Here is a 16,731-nt window from a genome sequence, read left to right as displayed (position 1 = left end):
CGTTTAAAGCCAGATTCGATACAGAGCATTGAAACACACGTCCACACTTGCTTGAGGGTACACTCCTCTTGGTTTGATAAAGTTTTTATAGTTTATATGTGAGATATTTATTCTAATGTTGTTACGGTTCTTAAAAGTTTTATTTTTCCTAGTTTCTTTTCCTCACTTGGCTATTTTCCTTGTTGGGGCCCCTGGGCTTATCCTGCTTTTCCAACTAGCAAGTAATAATAATAATAATAATAATAATAATAATAATAATAATAATAATAATAATAATAATAATAATAATAATTATAATAATAATAATAATAATAATAATAATAATGATAATAATAATAGGCAACATGCAAATACCAACCTTAAGAAGTTAATATTCGCTATTGTGATTGGAAATACGAATATTCGGACCATTTCTAATAGAGAGATGACAGCAAGATGGAATAAGATAATGCCATCTTGGATAACAGAACGAAAAGCCTTTGCATAAGCAAGATCTTGAACAAAATATCGAAGTGAACTGAATTACTGATGGAAAATAATAGGCAGTGTTTTATCTAAGGTGGAAGGAATAGGAAAAAGAAAAGACTGTACAGTATACGCCAAAAATGGAAAAATCAAAATAAGATAAAATAACTAAAATAGAAAACTAAGGAGGCGCTGATGAAAAGGCAAATTCCGATGCCCAATATCTGAACATTTATAATATAGAAAAGAAGGGAATGAAATAATTGAGCTACAATAACCATACGAGGAAGACCTAAATGAAATAGTAGGATTGTTTTTATTGAGTTAAACAAACATAGAGAAGAAAGACAAAATATTATAAGAAAAACCTAGGAGGCGCCGTTGCAGAGGGTATTCTTCACCCCTGAACAAGAACTTGAACTTGAAGTTACTTTATGACAATACATTTGCTTCAGTGATATTTTTTTTAGAGCAAGAACTAATACGTTAAAACTAAATATTGTAAATAGACACAATGGGGGGAATGTAAACTGTAATTTTTGTGAAAATGAGGAGGAAGATTTGATACATTTTGTTGTTGTTTTGCCAGGAATATAGAAAAGGAATGAAGTAACTGAGCTACAACAACCATACGAGGAAGACCTAAAGAAAATAGTAGAATTGTTTTTATTTAGTGAAACAAATATAAAAAAGGAAAAAAGAATTATTAAACCTGATGTGGAGGAAAAGACAAAACAGTATAAGATAAACTTTGGAGGCGCCGTTGCAAAGGCTTTGCTTCACCTCTGAACCAGAACCAGAAGTTCAGAACCAGAACTTGAAAGAACAAGATTTTACTGCAGTTTGAACTTAAGATAAAAAAATGCAATTGAGAGGAGGTAAACATTAGTCAACTGATAAACACAGTGTGAAATTCTACGTGAGCAAACACAGGTACGATTGTCAAATCTTCTTAAACCACTATCCTAGGGTCCTAGACCGAATTGACTTTCCCCGCAAAAACTTGTAGCCAAAGTTAGGAAATTTAATATAATTTGATTTAATTTAAATTTTTTTTAGAGGTGTGGATATATGTGCATTAGGTAACCAATAATGTTTTCGTTGAAGATTACCACGTTTTTAACGTGTTTTAAGGTATAAATAATATTGGTTTCTACAACTGTCTGAAACTCATATTTTTTAAAAGTTATAAAGATATCTGAAGCAAAAGATGTTCCTGAAAGACGACAATTAAGAGGGGCAAACAAATAAGGATATATCCTAACCTGAAGTTCCCAACCTAACCTACACTCAATTTTTCTTAATGAGGCGCATTTGCACTGACTGGCAGCGGTGCCCTTTTAGCTCGGAAAAGTTGCCTGCTCTCTGATTGGTTAAAATTATCTTGTCCAACCAATCAGCTGTCAGGACACTTTTCCGAGCTAAAAGGGCACCCCATCGAGTCGGTGCACATCTGCCTCACTTAAAAGGATTGACTATGTAGATGTATCGCACTTAACAGGGTTGCAATGCTTTCTTTGTTATCCCCTTCAGTATGCTGTGTAGGCCTATAATGAATTACCAAATATTGGTAACTGAACTTAAATTAGTGAACAGGTCAACTCAGTTATGCCAGTTCCAGTCGCCTAATTGTCCTTACACACTGAAACCGTGGAGCCTTTGTATATCACCGGCCAGTTCCTCACGCATTCAATAAAAATGGATATCAACTAACCTAAACTTCCCCCCCTAACCTAAGCTACAAGCCGTGTCCTTACCTACTTACCTAACGGGGTGGGGGGGAGGGCTAACGCCCTTCTGCGACCCCCTTACACTGCCGTATACTAAGTTACACATAGTAATGCATACAGGTGGCCGCTATCGTACATATACCCCAAAACCGTTGTGTGGCCAGCCATTAGAGAATAAGATAAGTAGACAACTGAAGTTGCTTCCCCAACTGTTGGAGGAATAATACCTTAGGCTCATAATTGATGTTATTTGACCAGGCATATCTTGGCAATAGTAGGCTGTTTCTAATGTGACCAACCTTTTTTTTTCTGTAAAAGTGGGATATCATACATATTCACAAACAAGAGAATCCAAGAATCAAACTAATAAATTTTTCTACTTACATTTAATATCTATACTTTTCACTGGAATGGCAAAATTAAACAAAATATCAATTCTATTCCATTAATGGGGACAGTTTTGTTATAGTAGCACAATAAAAGCCGGATAAATGGGAACAAAGCGGGATAAATGGGAACAAAGCGGGACAAAACTCACTAAAGTAGGTAAATGTGTAGGAGAGCTCCGCGGAAGATCTTGAAGAATTTAAACACCTACAATTCACTATTATATCATATAGAAAGCTTATATAATAGTCAATATATGAGCAGCTTCTATTTAACGAAGATATTCGTGTGTATAGTTATGTTTCACTAGGATTTTTTCTAAGTGTTTGTTTTTGTTTACTGTGTGATGTCTTGGCTAAAATGAGCTGTTTCACCGCCTTACTGCGTATGGCAAACTAGTTCTCAATGCTATTCTAACCAATAACAGGTGTTTTCTTGACGTCACACTGTTTGAAAACCAATCATGGCGGTTTTTACAAATCTAGCCAATGCTGACACTTATTACTTCACTTATCCCTGCTATTTTTCAATATTAAACTTACCCGATAATCATGTAGCTGTCAACTCCGTTGCCCGACAGAATTCTACGGGAGGGATACGCCAGCTATCACTATACTAGAAGGGGGTGTACTCACCAGCGCCACCTGTGGCCAGGTACTGCAGTACTTCTTGTTGACACCACCTCACTTTTTCCTCTGTCGTGCTTCCGGCAAGACATTCTGGGATACGCTTATGATTTTGGAGTTCTGTTCACGGCTTTTGGTGAAGTATTTCTCTAAGATTTCGGCTGTCGCTTTACTGGAAACTTTTCTAATTAGCTTAGATAGCTTTTATTTAGTTTTGATTTATGGTTAACGATCTTTTTGCTTGATTTGGAATCCCCCTTGACTAACTCTTTGATTCAAGATGTCTGACCTTTCACAAGCCCCACCCCATAGACGATGTAGGTCTTGTAATAGGCGTATTCCGAAGGCCTCGGTAGATCCTCACACCGCTTGTTCTGACTGTAGGGAAAGGCCCTGTCAGTTGGAAGATCGATGTGAGGAATGCGCCGGTCTTTCGGAACTTGAATTTGTTCGATTCCTGAAATATTCAACCAAGTTAGAGAGAGAGAGAGTTAGGAGGAGTTCTTCTCGCTCTTCACTTTTTTCCTCACCTCATGACCCTCAACCTTTTCCTCCCCCTGTAGTGGCTACCCCCGAACCTACTATTTGTACTCAACCTGATATGTCTGTTGTTTTGCGTGCCATTCAGGCTTTAGGTGACAAAGTGGAATTGGTGGTTAGTGACCATAAGTCTCTTATGGCAGAAGTCAAAGAACTTAAGGTCAAAAGTGCAGTGGGAGGTGATAGTGCCAGTGCTGTGACAAGTGCTAGTGTCAGTGCGGTGCCGAGTGCTAGTGTCAGTGTCAGTGTGGTGCGTGAGGGTACTTCTGTGCGTGCCAGTCGTCCTCCCAGTCCGGGACCTCTTGCAAGCTCCCAAGCCCAGGGGAGAAGCAATGTCGAAGGGCAAAAGGGTTCGGCAGGCCTTGATCGGCGCACAGAAGTATCCTCGGTGGTTGCGGGCGTGTCTTACAGAGACCGTCACTCCCACCCGCAGACGATTGAGCCCGTCTTTTACTCGTCTGCTGAAGATATGTCAGGGAGAAAACGCTGGACTCAGGTCTCAAGACCTCTCAAACGCAAAGTCCAGACCTCAAGAGCTCTACAACCTGGTTGCAGTCATTGGATTAGCTCTGACTCTCCGCAGTCATCAGGTGACTGCACTCCTCCTAAGAGGGGTAAGGTGATGCCGCAACAGACCTCATCTTCTGTTAAGGCTTTGCCTCAGCAGACCTTAGCGTCTGTCGACCCCAAGTTGACTTTGCTGCAGTCCATGCAGTCACAGCTTGCGGTCTTAATGCGTGAGTGTCAGGCTGAGAAGGTTACACCTCCTCCTGCGATCGCTCCGCCTAACCGCAGTCCCGTCTGCCAGGCGTACGAAGTTGAGGCTCCTCAGGATTCCTTACCGCGTACTGAGTTGCCAGTTTCCAGCGGTGTGCAGCAACCTCAGCCTTCCTTAAGGCAACCTCAGCAATGGGAGCAGGAAGCTTATGCCTTACTTCCTCCGCTTCCGCTTGCGGTTCCACCAGCGAGGCAACATTCTCTTGAGGTACGACAACCTCTTCCATCCATGAGGCAGCCACCTCAGCACTCGCTGCAGCGACCTCAACCCTCCTCAAGGCGAGAACCTCAACACCTTAGCCTAGCACCTCAGGAACCTCAACTCGCGAGACAAGAACTGCGTTCTGCGCAGCCGCTACCTCAACTCTCGCAGCTCACACCTCAGGAACCTCAACTCGTTCCTCAGGAACCTGCTACTGCGCATCCGCAACCCTTACAGCAAGCGCAACTCTTGAGACAAGACACTCATGCCAGGAGTCAGCCACCTCAATCCATGCGCCTACCTTCCTCTACTCTTCCTGACCAGCCTTTGCAGCCTGAACCTCAGGTTTTAACTCAGCAACAGAGACTTGAGGATGAATCCACAAGCGTTTATGCACCCGCTTGTTCTGATTCTGCTGTTCAGCATACCACTGTTACATTACCTCTCACTTCGCTACACTCTGGTGATGAGGTTTCTGAGGAGGAAGCTGCGCACCTGGATCCCTCATCAGACGTGGAAGAAACTAAGTCTTCTCCTCTACCCATTGACTTTCGTAAGGTCCTGGCTCTTTTCAGAGAGGTATACCCGGACCATTTTGTTTCTGCTACCCCACGCTCTCCTCCATCTGAGTTTTCGCTGGGCATGCAGCCTGTTAAGTCAACGTATACTAAGCTCGTCTTTGCTAGGTCCTCTAAGAGAGCTTTAAGAATTTTAGGGGAGTGGTTGCAGTCTAAACAGCAACTAGGGAAGACTTCCTTTATGTTCCCACCTACTAAGCTCACTTCTAAAGCGGGCGTATGGTATGCCACAGGAGAGGAACCAGGCTTGGGAGTCCCTGCCTCTGCCCAGGCTGACTTCTCAAGTTTGGTCGACTCTCCTCGTAGAACAGCAATGAGGCGCTCTAAGGTTTGCTGGACCTTCTCCGATTTAGACCACTTCCTAAAGGGTGTATTTCGTGCCTTTGAGATGTTCAATTTTCTAGACTGGTGCCTGGGGGCCCTTAGCAAGAAGACCTCCCCTGCGGACAAGGACTCGGCCATGCTTTTAATGTCCTGCATGGATAAAGCAATTAGGGATGGATCTGGCGAGCTTGCTTCAATGTTTGTGTCAGGAGTTCTTAAGAAAAGGGAGCAACTTTGCACCTTTCTTTCTTCCAGCATCACACCTTGTCAAAGGTCTCAACTCCTTTTCGCTCCGCTTTCTAAGTTCTTGTTTCCCGAAGAACTTATCAAGGACTTGTCTGCGGCCCTGATTCAGAAAGACACTCATGATCTTGTGGCCTCTTCAGCTCGTAAGACTAAGGTTGCTCCCTCAGTTCCCAGGACTTACCGCACCCCAGTGGCTGATACGCCTGCTACGAGGTTTATTCCGCCCTTTCGTGGTAGAGCCCCCAGCCGAGGAAGCTCCCGTCCAGACTCTTCCAGGAGCAAGTCTAGGAAAGGTTCCAAGACTTCTAAAGGCAAACACTGACTCTCCTCCTCTCCAGACAGCAGTAGGAGCCAGACTCAAGATCTTCTGGCAAGCTTGGGAAAAGAGAGGTGCAGACGCCCAGTCTGTCAGGTGGCTGAGGGAGGGTTACAGGATACCATTCTGCCGCAAACCCCCTCTGACCACTTCTCCCATCAACCTCTCTCCCAACTACAAGGAAAAGGACAAGAGGCTAGCGTTGCACCAGGAGGTGTCGCTCCTGTTACAGAAGAAGGCAGTGGTTATAGTCCGGGACCATCAATCCCCGGGCTTCTACAACCGTCTCTTTCTGGTGGCCAAGAAGACAGGAGGTTGGAGACCGGTGCTGGACGTCAGCGCGCTCAATGCTTATGTCACCAAGCAGACGTTCACTATGGAGACGACGAAGTCGGTCCTAGCAGCGGTCAGGCAGGAGGACTGGATGGTCTCGTTGGATCTGAAAGACGCTTACTTTCACGTTCCTATTCATCCAGACTCCCAACCTTTCCTGAGATTCGTTTTTGGAAAGGTTGTGTACCAATTCCAAGCCCTGTGTTTTGGCCTAAGCACAGCTCCTATGGTGTTTACGCATCTGATGAGGAATATTGCAAAATTCCTCCACTTATCCGACATCAGAGCCTCCCTTTATTTAGACGACTGGCTGTTGAGAGCCTCCACGAGTCGTCGCTGTCTGGAGAGTCTCAACTGGACTTTGGACTTGATCAAGGAACTGGGTCTGTTAGTCAACTTAGAAAAGTCCCAGCTCATTCCCTCCCAATCCATTGTTTACCTGGGAATGGAGATTCGGAGTCAGGATTTTCGGGCTTTTCCATCGGCCCCAAGGATAAGCCAAGCCCTAGATTGCATCCTGAGCATGCTGAAGAGGAGCAGTTGCTCGGTGAGACAGTGTATGAGTCTCACAGGGACCCTGTCATCGTTAGCCCTGTTCGTCGAGTTAGGGAGACTCCACCTCCGCCCTCTTCAATTCCATCTAGCAGCTCATTGGGACAAGGATTTGACGCTCGAAGCAGTCTCTATCCCGGTCACCAAAGAGATGAAGACCACTCTCTTGTGGTGGAAGACCAACCTCCTTCTCAAGGAGGGCCTATCGTTAGCGATTCAGACCCCCAATCTTCATCTCTTCTCGGATGCATCAGACTCGGGCTGGGGCGCGACCTTGAACGGACTGGAATGCTCGGGAACGTGGAACAAGGAACAGGTAACGCTCCACATCAACTGCAAGGAGCTCCTGGCAGTTCATTTGGCCCTATTGAACTTCAAGTCCCTCCTGCTAGGCAAGGTGGTGGAGGTGAACTCCGACAACACCACAGCCTTGGCTTACATCTCCAAGCAGGGAGGGACCCATTCGAGGAACCTGTACGAGATCGCAAGGGACCTCCTCATTTGGTCAAGAAGTCTAAACCTCACCCTAGTAACGAGGTTCATTCAGGGCAACATGAACGTCTCAGCAGATCGCCTAAGCAGAAAAGATCAGGTCATCCCCACGGAATGGACCCTTCACAAGAGCGTGTGCAACAGAATTTGGACCTTGTGGGGTCAGCCTACAATAGATCTGTTTGCCACCTCCATGACCAAGAGGCTTCCTTTGTACTGTTCCCCAGTTCCAGACCCAGCAGCAGTTCATGTGGATGCTTTTCTGCTGAATTGGTCCCATCTCGACCTTTACGCATTCCCACCGTTCAAGATCATCAACAGAGTCATTCAAAAGTTCATCTCACACGAAGGGACACGGCTGACGCTGGTTGCTCCCCTTTGGCCTGCAAGAGAATGGTTCACAGAGGTACTACAATGGCTGGTCGACGTCCCCAGGACTCTCCCTCTAAGAGTGGACCTTCTACGTCAACCTCACGTAGACAAGTTGCACCCAAACCTCCACGCTCTTCGGCTGACTGCCTTCAGACTGTCGAAAGATTCGCTAGAGCTAGAGGCTTTTCGAAGGAGGCAGCCAGTGCGATTGCCAGAGCAAGGAGGGTATCCACTCGTAGAGTCTACCAATCCAAGTGGGAAGTCTTCCGGAACTGGTGTAGAGCCAATGCAGTTTCATCTACCAATACCTCTGTAACCCAAATAGCTGACTTCCTATTACATCTAAGGAATGAGAGATCCCTTTCGGCTCCTACGATTAAAGGGTACAGGAGTATGTTGGCTTCAGTTCTCCGCCACAGAGGTTTGGACCTTTCTTCCAACAAGGACCCTCAAGACATCCTTAAGTCTTTTGAGACTTCTAAAGAACGTCGTTTACCCACTCCAGGCTGGAATCTAGACGTAGTCTTAAGGTTCCTTATGTCGCCTAGGTTCGAACCTCTCCAGTCAGCTTCCTTCAAGGACCTTACCCTCAAGACTCTTTTCCTCGTCTGCCTTGCAACAGCTAAAAGAGTCAGTGAGGTTCATGCCTTCAGCAAGAACATTGGGTTCACATCCGAATCTGCAACATGTTCTTTACAGCTCGGATTTTTAGCTAAGAATGAACTTCCTTCACGTCCTTGGCCTAGATCGTTTGAAATTCCTAGCCTTTCCAACATGGTAGGTAACGAGCTAGAAAGAGTTCTTTGCCCTGTCAGAGCTCTGAAATATTATCTTAATAGGTCAAAACCTATACGAGGACAGTCAGAAGCCTTATGGTGTGCAATCAAGAAACCTTCAATGCCCATGTCCAAAAACGGGGTTTCGTATTATATAAGGCTTCTGATTAGAGAAGCCCATTCTCACATGGAGGAGGAAGACCTTGCTTTGCTGAAGGTAAGGACCCACGAAGTGAGAGCCGTAGCCACTTCGATGGCCTTTAATAAGAACCGTTCTCTGCAGAGCATAATGGATGCAACTTATTGGAGGAGCAAGTCAGTGTTTGCATCATTTTATCTTAAAGATGTCCAGTCTCTTTACGAGAACTGCTACACCCTGGGACCATTCGTAGCAGCGAGTGCAGTAGTAGGTGAGGGCTCAGCCACTACATTCCCTTAATCCCATAACCTTTTTAACCTTTCTCTTGAATGCTTTTATTGTTGTTTTTATGGTTGTTACGGTAGGCTAAGAAGCCTTCCGCATCCTTTTGATTTGGCGGGTGGTCAATTCATTCTTGAGAAGCGCCTGGGTTAGAGGTTGTGTAGAGGTCCTTTAGTAGGGGTTGCAGCCCTATATACTTTAGCACCTTAGAGTTGATTCAGCCTCCTAAGAGGAACGCTGCGCTCAGTAAGGAAGACGAACTTAATAAAGGCAGAGTAACGGTTCAAGTCGACTTCCTTACCAGGTACTTATTATTTCATTGTTATTCTGAAATAACTGATTATATGAAATACGGGATACTTAGCTATCCTTTAGTCATGTACACTGGTTTTCACCCACCCCCCTGGGTGTGAATCAGCTACATGATTATCGGGTAAGTTTAATATTGAAAAATGTTATTTTCAATATTAAACTTACCCGATAATCATGTAGCTGTCAACTCCGTTGCCCGACAGAATTCTATGGAGGGATACGCCAGCTATCACAATACTAGAAGGGGGTGTATTTACCAGCGCCACCTGTGGCCAGGTACTCAAGTACTTCTTGTTGACACCTCCTCAATTATTCCTCTGTCGTGCTTCCGGCAAGACGTTCTGGGATACGCTTATGTTCTTGGAGTATTTTCACGACTTTGGTGAAGTATTTCTCTTTGATTTCGGCTGTCGCTTTACTGGAAACTTCTATATTAGCTTAGTTAGCTTTTGGAATTAATTTGATTAATTATGGTGACGAGAGAGTATGAACTCTCGTTCACCTTTCAATGGCCGACCCTTCCCTTAGACGGAAGTGTTGGTGTCTAAGAGAGTATAGACTCTCTTTCTTAATTTTGCTTAACAAAAGTTATAGATTTATTTTATATCTCTCCGCCTCTTATAGGCCTCTTCGATTAACTTCCTTTTATTATAAACTCATTAAAATTAATTTTTATATTTGTTTATATTCGACCTTCCTAATAGTAGGCGGTCTTTTACCGAAGTTAATAAACTTTGAGCCCGTCATTTCGGTTTTACCTGTTAACATATTATGCTATTTCCGCCACAGAGTTTGAAAGTTTTTCTTTGACAGTCTCGTACTGTTTTCAAAGTTGAACTAACGTTTTGTTTTGTCTCTGCAGTTGTTGACGTTCAGAACGTTCAACTTGCACTCTATCGTTACGATAGAGAAAGAATGTTCACGGTTTCACGTTGCAGTAAGAGTAACCGTGTCTAGCGTTTTGTTCATTCTTTCTTAACTTAATGGTTTTGATCCTAATAAAGGAACTTTTCAGTTTTTTTCCTTTAACAATAATATGTTTTAACGATATATATGATTGGGCTCTTCTCTCAGGTTCTAAGTCAAGAGAGAGAGAGAGAGAGAGAGAGAGATAGAGACGGAGGGAGAAAGAGGATAAACGTTTCATTCAAGCCTGCCAGGCGTACGAGTAACGTCGTTATCGTTTTTTGCTCTTCTCCCTAGTCTCTTTAGGGGAAGAAACTAAACGTTTCTAGAGTGATCTAGTGTTTAGTCTCTTTCCTACCACTGAATTATCTTTCATTAGATTTTTCTGTTACATTGTAATTCTGTTTTCGCAATTACTAACTTTGAGAAAGGATAGAATTGCGTATTTCAGGTACAAACCACTTAAAGTTTCGAGTTCAGTGAAATAAGTGCAAACAGAAATCAAAGTGATAAGTGATAAGTGATTAGTGCGTGAGGGTACTTTTGTGCGCGCCAGTCGTCCTCCCAGTCCGGGACCTCTTGCAAGCTCCCAAGCCCAGGGGAGAAGCAATGTCGAAGGGCATAAGGGTTCAGCAGGCCTTGATCGGCGCACAGAAGTATTCTCGGTGGTTGTGGGCGTGTCTTACCGAGACCGTCACTCCCACCCGCAGACGATTGAGCCCTTATTTTGCTCGTCTGCAGAAGAGATTAGGGGAGAAAATAAAGGCAGAGTGACGCTGGTCTCAGGTCTCAAGACCTCTTAAACGTTAAGTCCAGACCTATGCCAGACGTACGAAGTTAAAGTTCACAACCCGAATGCAGTCATTGGGTTAGCTCTGACTCTCCTCAGTCATCAGCTGATTACACTCCGCCTAAGAGGAGTAAGGTTCTGCCACAACAGATCTCTGCTGTTAAGGCTTTACCTCAGCAGAACTTAGTGTCTGCCGACCCCAAGTTAACTCTACTGCAGTCCATACAGTCACAACTTTCGGTCTTGATGCGTGAGTGTCGGGCTGAGAGTGTTGCGCCTCCGCCTACACTCCCCCCCCCCCGCCTATGATCGCTCCGCCTGATCACAGTACCACCTGCCAGGCGTACGATGTTGTGAACTCTACTACAGTCCATGCAAGCACAGCTTTCGGACTTGATGCGTGAGTGTCGGGCTGAGAGTGTTGCTCCTCCGCCTCCGCCTACACTCCCTCCACCTACACTCGCTCCGCCTGATCACAGTACCATCTGCCAGGCGTACGATGTTGTGGACTCTACTACAGTCCATGCAAGCACAGCTTTCGGACTTGATGCGTGAGTGTCGGGCTGAGAGTGTTGCTCCTCCGCCTCCGCCTACACTCCCTCCACCTACACTCGCTCCGCCTGATCGCAGTACCACCTGCCAGCAGTTCCACCTGCCAGCAGTTCCACCTGCCAGGCGTACGATGTTGAGCCACGTGCTGAGTTTGCTGTTCCCTGTGGTGTTCAGCCTCCGCCTTCCTTAAGGCAACCTTTACATTGGGATCAGGAGGATTATACCTCTCTTCCTCCGCCTCCACTTGCTGCTCCACCAGTGATGCAACACTCGGTTGAGGTACAACAACCTCTCCCGTCCATGAGTCAGTCTCCTCAGCTCTCGCTGCAGCGAGCTCAACCCTCCACAAGGCAAGCACCACAACACCTTAGCCTTGCGCCTCAGGAGCCTCAGCTTGCGAGACATTTACCTTGTTCTGCGCAGCCTCTTCCTCATCGCGCTCCGCTCACACCACAGGAACTGGAACTTGCTACTCCGCTTCCGCCAACCGCTCAGCAAGCGCAACCCTTGGGTTCAACCACTCATGCTAGGAGTCAGCCTCCTCCACCCATGCGCCTTCCTTCTGCTTGTCTTTTATTCAGCCTTTGCAGACTGAGCCTCAGGTGTTCCCTCATCGGAGTCTTGAAGAGGAAACCACAACTATTGTTGTTCCAGCTCGTTCTGACTCTGCTGTTCAGCATACCTTACCTCCATTTTCATACCATGGTTTAAACCCCATGCAAGCATGCATAAAGCACTCTAGCACTGGTCATGGAATTTCTGAGAAATGTTAAACGCCATGCACACGCTCTGCTTTCCTTACAGCAGGCTCTGCTTACAGCAGGCTCTGCTTACTACATGCTCAGCATACAGCATGCTCTGCATTCAGCATGCTCTGCATACAACATGCTCTGCATACAGCATGCTCTGCATTCAGCATGCTCTGCATACAACATGCTCTACATACAGCATGCTCTGCATACAGCATACTCTGCATACATCATGCTCTGCATACCTTACCGCATGCTTCTCAACACATCTTGGGTTGTTGCCAACTCACTAGACTGTCAAGCAGTTTCATAACGTTGCCTTCTAGTCTGCTGCTTTTGCACCAGTGAACCCTCACTCAGAGAACTTAGCTTTTCTAGGATAAGGTCCCTGTAGATGAGAAAGTTCTTTTCTCCCTCCTTCTGATATTCCCTTGAGGACTCTGTCATTTGGAGGGAGCCTTTAGCTGCATAACCTCTTATGGACTTTTATTTAAGCATAACATGCTTACAGGGAAGGTAATGGTTCCACTTCAGCCGCTAATCCCGTCTGTTACCACACCTGCTCCCATAGACCTTGAGCTGTGTTGCATGACATGCAGTCCAAGCTTAGTCCTTGTTAGAGAATTTTTTGTTTACGGAGTCAATGTGTCACGGGGAAGACGTTCAACAACCAACAGAAGGGACTTGTTGTGACGCAGTGCGGCAACCTCAGCAACCCGTTAAGGAGTTGTCTGTACGACCCAGACAGTCTAGACAGATTCGGGTTGTCACTGTACTTCCTCGCTTGCCCATGATTGACAGTTTACAGACTGTGCAGCAGTATCATGATCTTGTGTCCGGCTCCGTCAGACGACTGGCTTTTAAGAGCTCCCACAAGTCGTCGCTGTCTGGAGATTTTCAAATGGACTATGGATCTGACCAAGGAACTGGGCCTCCTGGTCAATTTTGAGGAGTCTCAGCTCGTTCCATCCCAGACCATTGTCTCCTTGGGTATGGATCTTCAGAGTCGAGCTTTTCGGACTTGTCCGTCGGCCCCAAGGATCTTCCAAGCCCTAGAATGCATCCAGAGCATGCTGAGAAGGAACCGATGCTTAGTCAGGCAGTGGATGAGTCTAACAGGGACACTTTCATCGCTGGCCCTGTTCATCGAGTTAGGGAGACTCCACCTCCGCCCCCTTCAGTATCATCTAGCTGCTCACTGGATAAAGGACATGACGCTAGAGACGGGCTCAGTTCCTGTTTCCGAAGAGATGAGGTCTACTCTAACGTGGTGGAAGAACAGCATTCTTCTCAAGGAAGGTCTACCATTGGCTGTTCAGACCCCCGACCACCGTCTCTTCTCGGACGCATCGGACACGGGCTGGGGTGCGACACTGGACGGACAGGAATGCTCGGGAACATGGAATCAGGAGCAAAGGACACTTCACATCTATTGCAAGGAGTTGTTGGCAGTTCATCTGGCCTTGATAAACTTCAAGTCCCTCCAGCTTAACAAGGTGGTGGAGGTGAACTCCGACTACACCACAGCCTTGGCTTACATCTCCAAGCAGGGAGGGACTCATTCGAGGAAGTTGTTCGAGATCGCAAGGGACCTCCTCATTTGGTCAAAAGATCGAAAGCTCACGCTGGTAACGAGGCTCATTCAGGGCGATATGAATGTCATGGCAGATCGCCTCAGCCGGAAGGGTCAGGTCTTCCCCACAGAGTGGACCCTTCACAAGAATGTTTGCAGCAGACTTTGGGCCCTGTGGGGTCAGCCAACCATAGATCTATTCGCTACCTCGATGACCAAGAGGCTCCTCTTGTATTGTTCTCCGATTCCAGACCCAGCAGCAGTTCGCGTGGATGCCTTTCTGCTGGATTGGTCCCATCTCGACCTGTATGCATTCCCGCCGTTCAAGATTGTCAACAGGGTACTTCAGAAGTTCGCCTCTCACAAAGGGACAACGGCTGACGTTGGTTGCTCCCCTCTGGCCCGCGAGAGAATGGTTCACCGAGGTACTGCAATGGCTGGTCGACGTTCCCAGGACTCTTCCTCCTAGAGTGGACCTTCTGCGTCAACCTCACGTAAAGAAGGTACACCCAAACCTCCACGCTCTTCGTCTGACTGCCTTCAGACTATCGAAAGACTCTCAAGAGCTAGAGGCTTTTCGAAGGAGGCAGCCAGAGCGATTGCCAGAGCAAGGACGACATCCACTCTCAGAGTCTATCAGTCTTTATGGGAAGTCTTCCGAAGCTGGTGCAAGGCCAATGCAGTTTCCTCAACCAGTACCACTGTAACCCAGATTGCTGACTTCCTGTTACATCTAAGGAACGTAAGATCCCTATCAGCTCCTACGATCAAGGGTTACAGAAGTATGTTGGCAGCGGTTTTCCGCCACAGAGGCTTGGATCTTTCCTCCAACAAAGATCTACAGGACCTCCTTAGGTCTTTTGAGACCTCAAAGGAACGTCGGTTGTCCACTCCAGGCTGGAATCTAGACGTGGTCCTAAGGTTCCTAATGTCATCAGGATTTGAACCGCTCCAATCAGCCTCTTTTAAGGACCTCACATTAAAAACTCTTTTCCTCGTGTGCTTAGCAACAGGTAAAAGAGTAAGTGAGATCCACGCCTTCAGCAGGAACATAGGTTTCACATCTGAAACGGCTACATGTTCCTTGCAGCTCGGTTTTTTGGCTAAAAACGAGCTTCCTTCCCGTCCTTGGCCTAAGTCGTTCGAGATCCCAAGCCTGTCCAACATGGTGGGGAACGAACTGGAGAGAGTACTTTGCCCAGTTAGAGCTCTTAAGTACTATCTAAGAAGGTCAAAACCATTACGAGGACAATCAGAAGCCTTATGGTGTGCTATCAAGAAGCCTTCTCTACCAATGTCTAAGAACTCAGTTTCTTACTACATCAGGCTTCTGATTAGAGAAGCAAATTCTCATCTGAAGGAAGAAGACCTTGCTTTGCTGAAGGTAAGGACACATGAAGTGAGAGCTGTGGCTACTTCAGTGGCCTTCAAACAGAACCGTTCTCTGCAGAGTGTTATGGATGCAACCTATTGGAGAAGCAAGTCAGTGTTCGCATCATGCTATCTCAAAGATGTCCAGTCTCTTTACGAGTACTGCTACACCCTGGGTCCATTCGTAGCAACGAATGCAGTAGTAGGCGAGGGCTCAGCCACTACATTCCCATAATCCCATAACTTTTTAACCTTTCTCTTGAATACTTTTTATGGGTTGTACGGTCGGCTAAGAAGCCTTCCACATCCTTGTTGATTTGGCGGGTGGTCAATTCTTTCTTGAGAAGCGCCAAGGTTAAAGGTTGTGATGAGGTCCTTTAGTATGGGTTGCAGCCCTGTATACTTTAGCACCTTTGAGTTGATTCAGCCTCCCAAGAGGAACGCTGCGCTCAGTAAGGAAGACGATCTTATTAAAGGCAGAGTAACGGTTCAAGTCGACTTCCTTACCAGGTACTTATTATTTCATTGTTATTGTGGATAACTGATTATATGAAATACGGGATACTTAGCTATCCTTTAGTCTTGTACACTGGTTTTTCACCCACCCCCCTGGGTGTGAATCAGCTACATGATTATCGGGTAAGTTTAATATTGAAAAATGTTATTTTTATTAATAAAATAAATTTTTGAATATACTTACCCGATAATCATGATTTAATCGACCCTCCCTTCCTCCCCCATAGAGAACCAGTGGACCGAGGAATAATTGAGGAGGTGTCAACAAGAAGTACTTGAGTACCTGGCCACAGGTGGCGCTGGTAAATACACCCCCTTCTAGTATTGTGATAGCTGGCGTATCCCTCCATAGAATTCTGTCGGGCAACGGAGTTGACAGCTACATGATTATCGGGTAAGTATATTCAAAAATTTATTTTATTAATAAAAATAACATTTTTCATTAGTAAAATAAATTTTTGAATATACTTACCCGATAATCATGATTTAATTGACCCCACCCTTCCTCCCATAGAGAACCAGTGGACCGAGGAAAAAGTGAGGTGGTGTCAACAAGAAGTACTCGCAGTACCTGGCCACAGGTGGCGCTGGTGAGTACACCCCCTTCTAGTATAGTGATAGCTGGCGTATCCCTCCCGTAGAATTCTGTCGGGCAACGGAGTTGACAGCTACATGATTATCGGGTAAGTATATTCAAAAATTTATTTTACTAATGAAAATAACATTTTTCCACCAGTTACCACAGTTTACGTCAAGTTCCGCGGAGGAATATTTTTGCACGTCTCGGATCTCCTTCAAACTGAAAAGCTCATTTTGCCGTGAAGT

At 45.8% G+C, this 16,731-nt stretch overlaps 1 protein-coding gene across 1 annotated transcript in view; it reads left to right on the top strand.

Annotated features, from left to right (window-relative positions):
• The first annotated feature begins 1,248 nt into the window (after window positions 1-1,248).
• The window catches only part of LOC137657722 (DNA polymerase kappa-like), an 83,911-nt gene continuing 68,428 nt past the window's right edge, over window positions 1,249-16,731 (top strand). The window contains exon 1 of the mRNA XM_068392159.1: window positions 1,249-1,398. The gene's annotated coding sequence lies outside the window, so the exon portion shown is untranslated. The remainder of the gene's footprint in view (window positions 1,399-16,731) is intronic.

This window comes from Palaemon carinicauda, chromosome 18 (genome assembly GCF_036898095.1).
Source record: "Palaemon carinicauda isolate YSFRI2023 chromosome 18, ASM3689809v2, whole genome shotgun sequence".
Classification (NCBI taxonomy): domain Eukaryota; kingdom Metazoa; phylum Arthropoda; class Malacostraca; order Decapoda; family Palaemonidae; genus Palaemon; species Palaemon carinicauda.
This window is presented reverse-complemented; position numbering and strand designations above follow the sequence as displayed.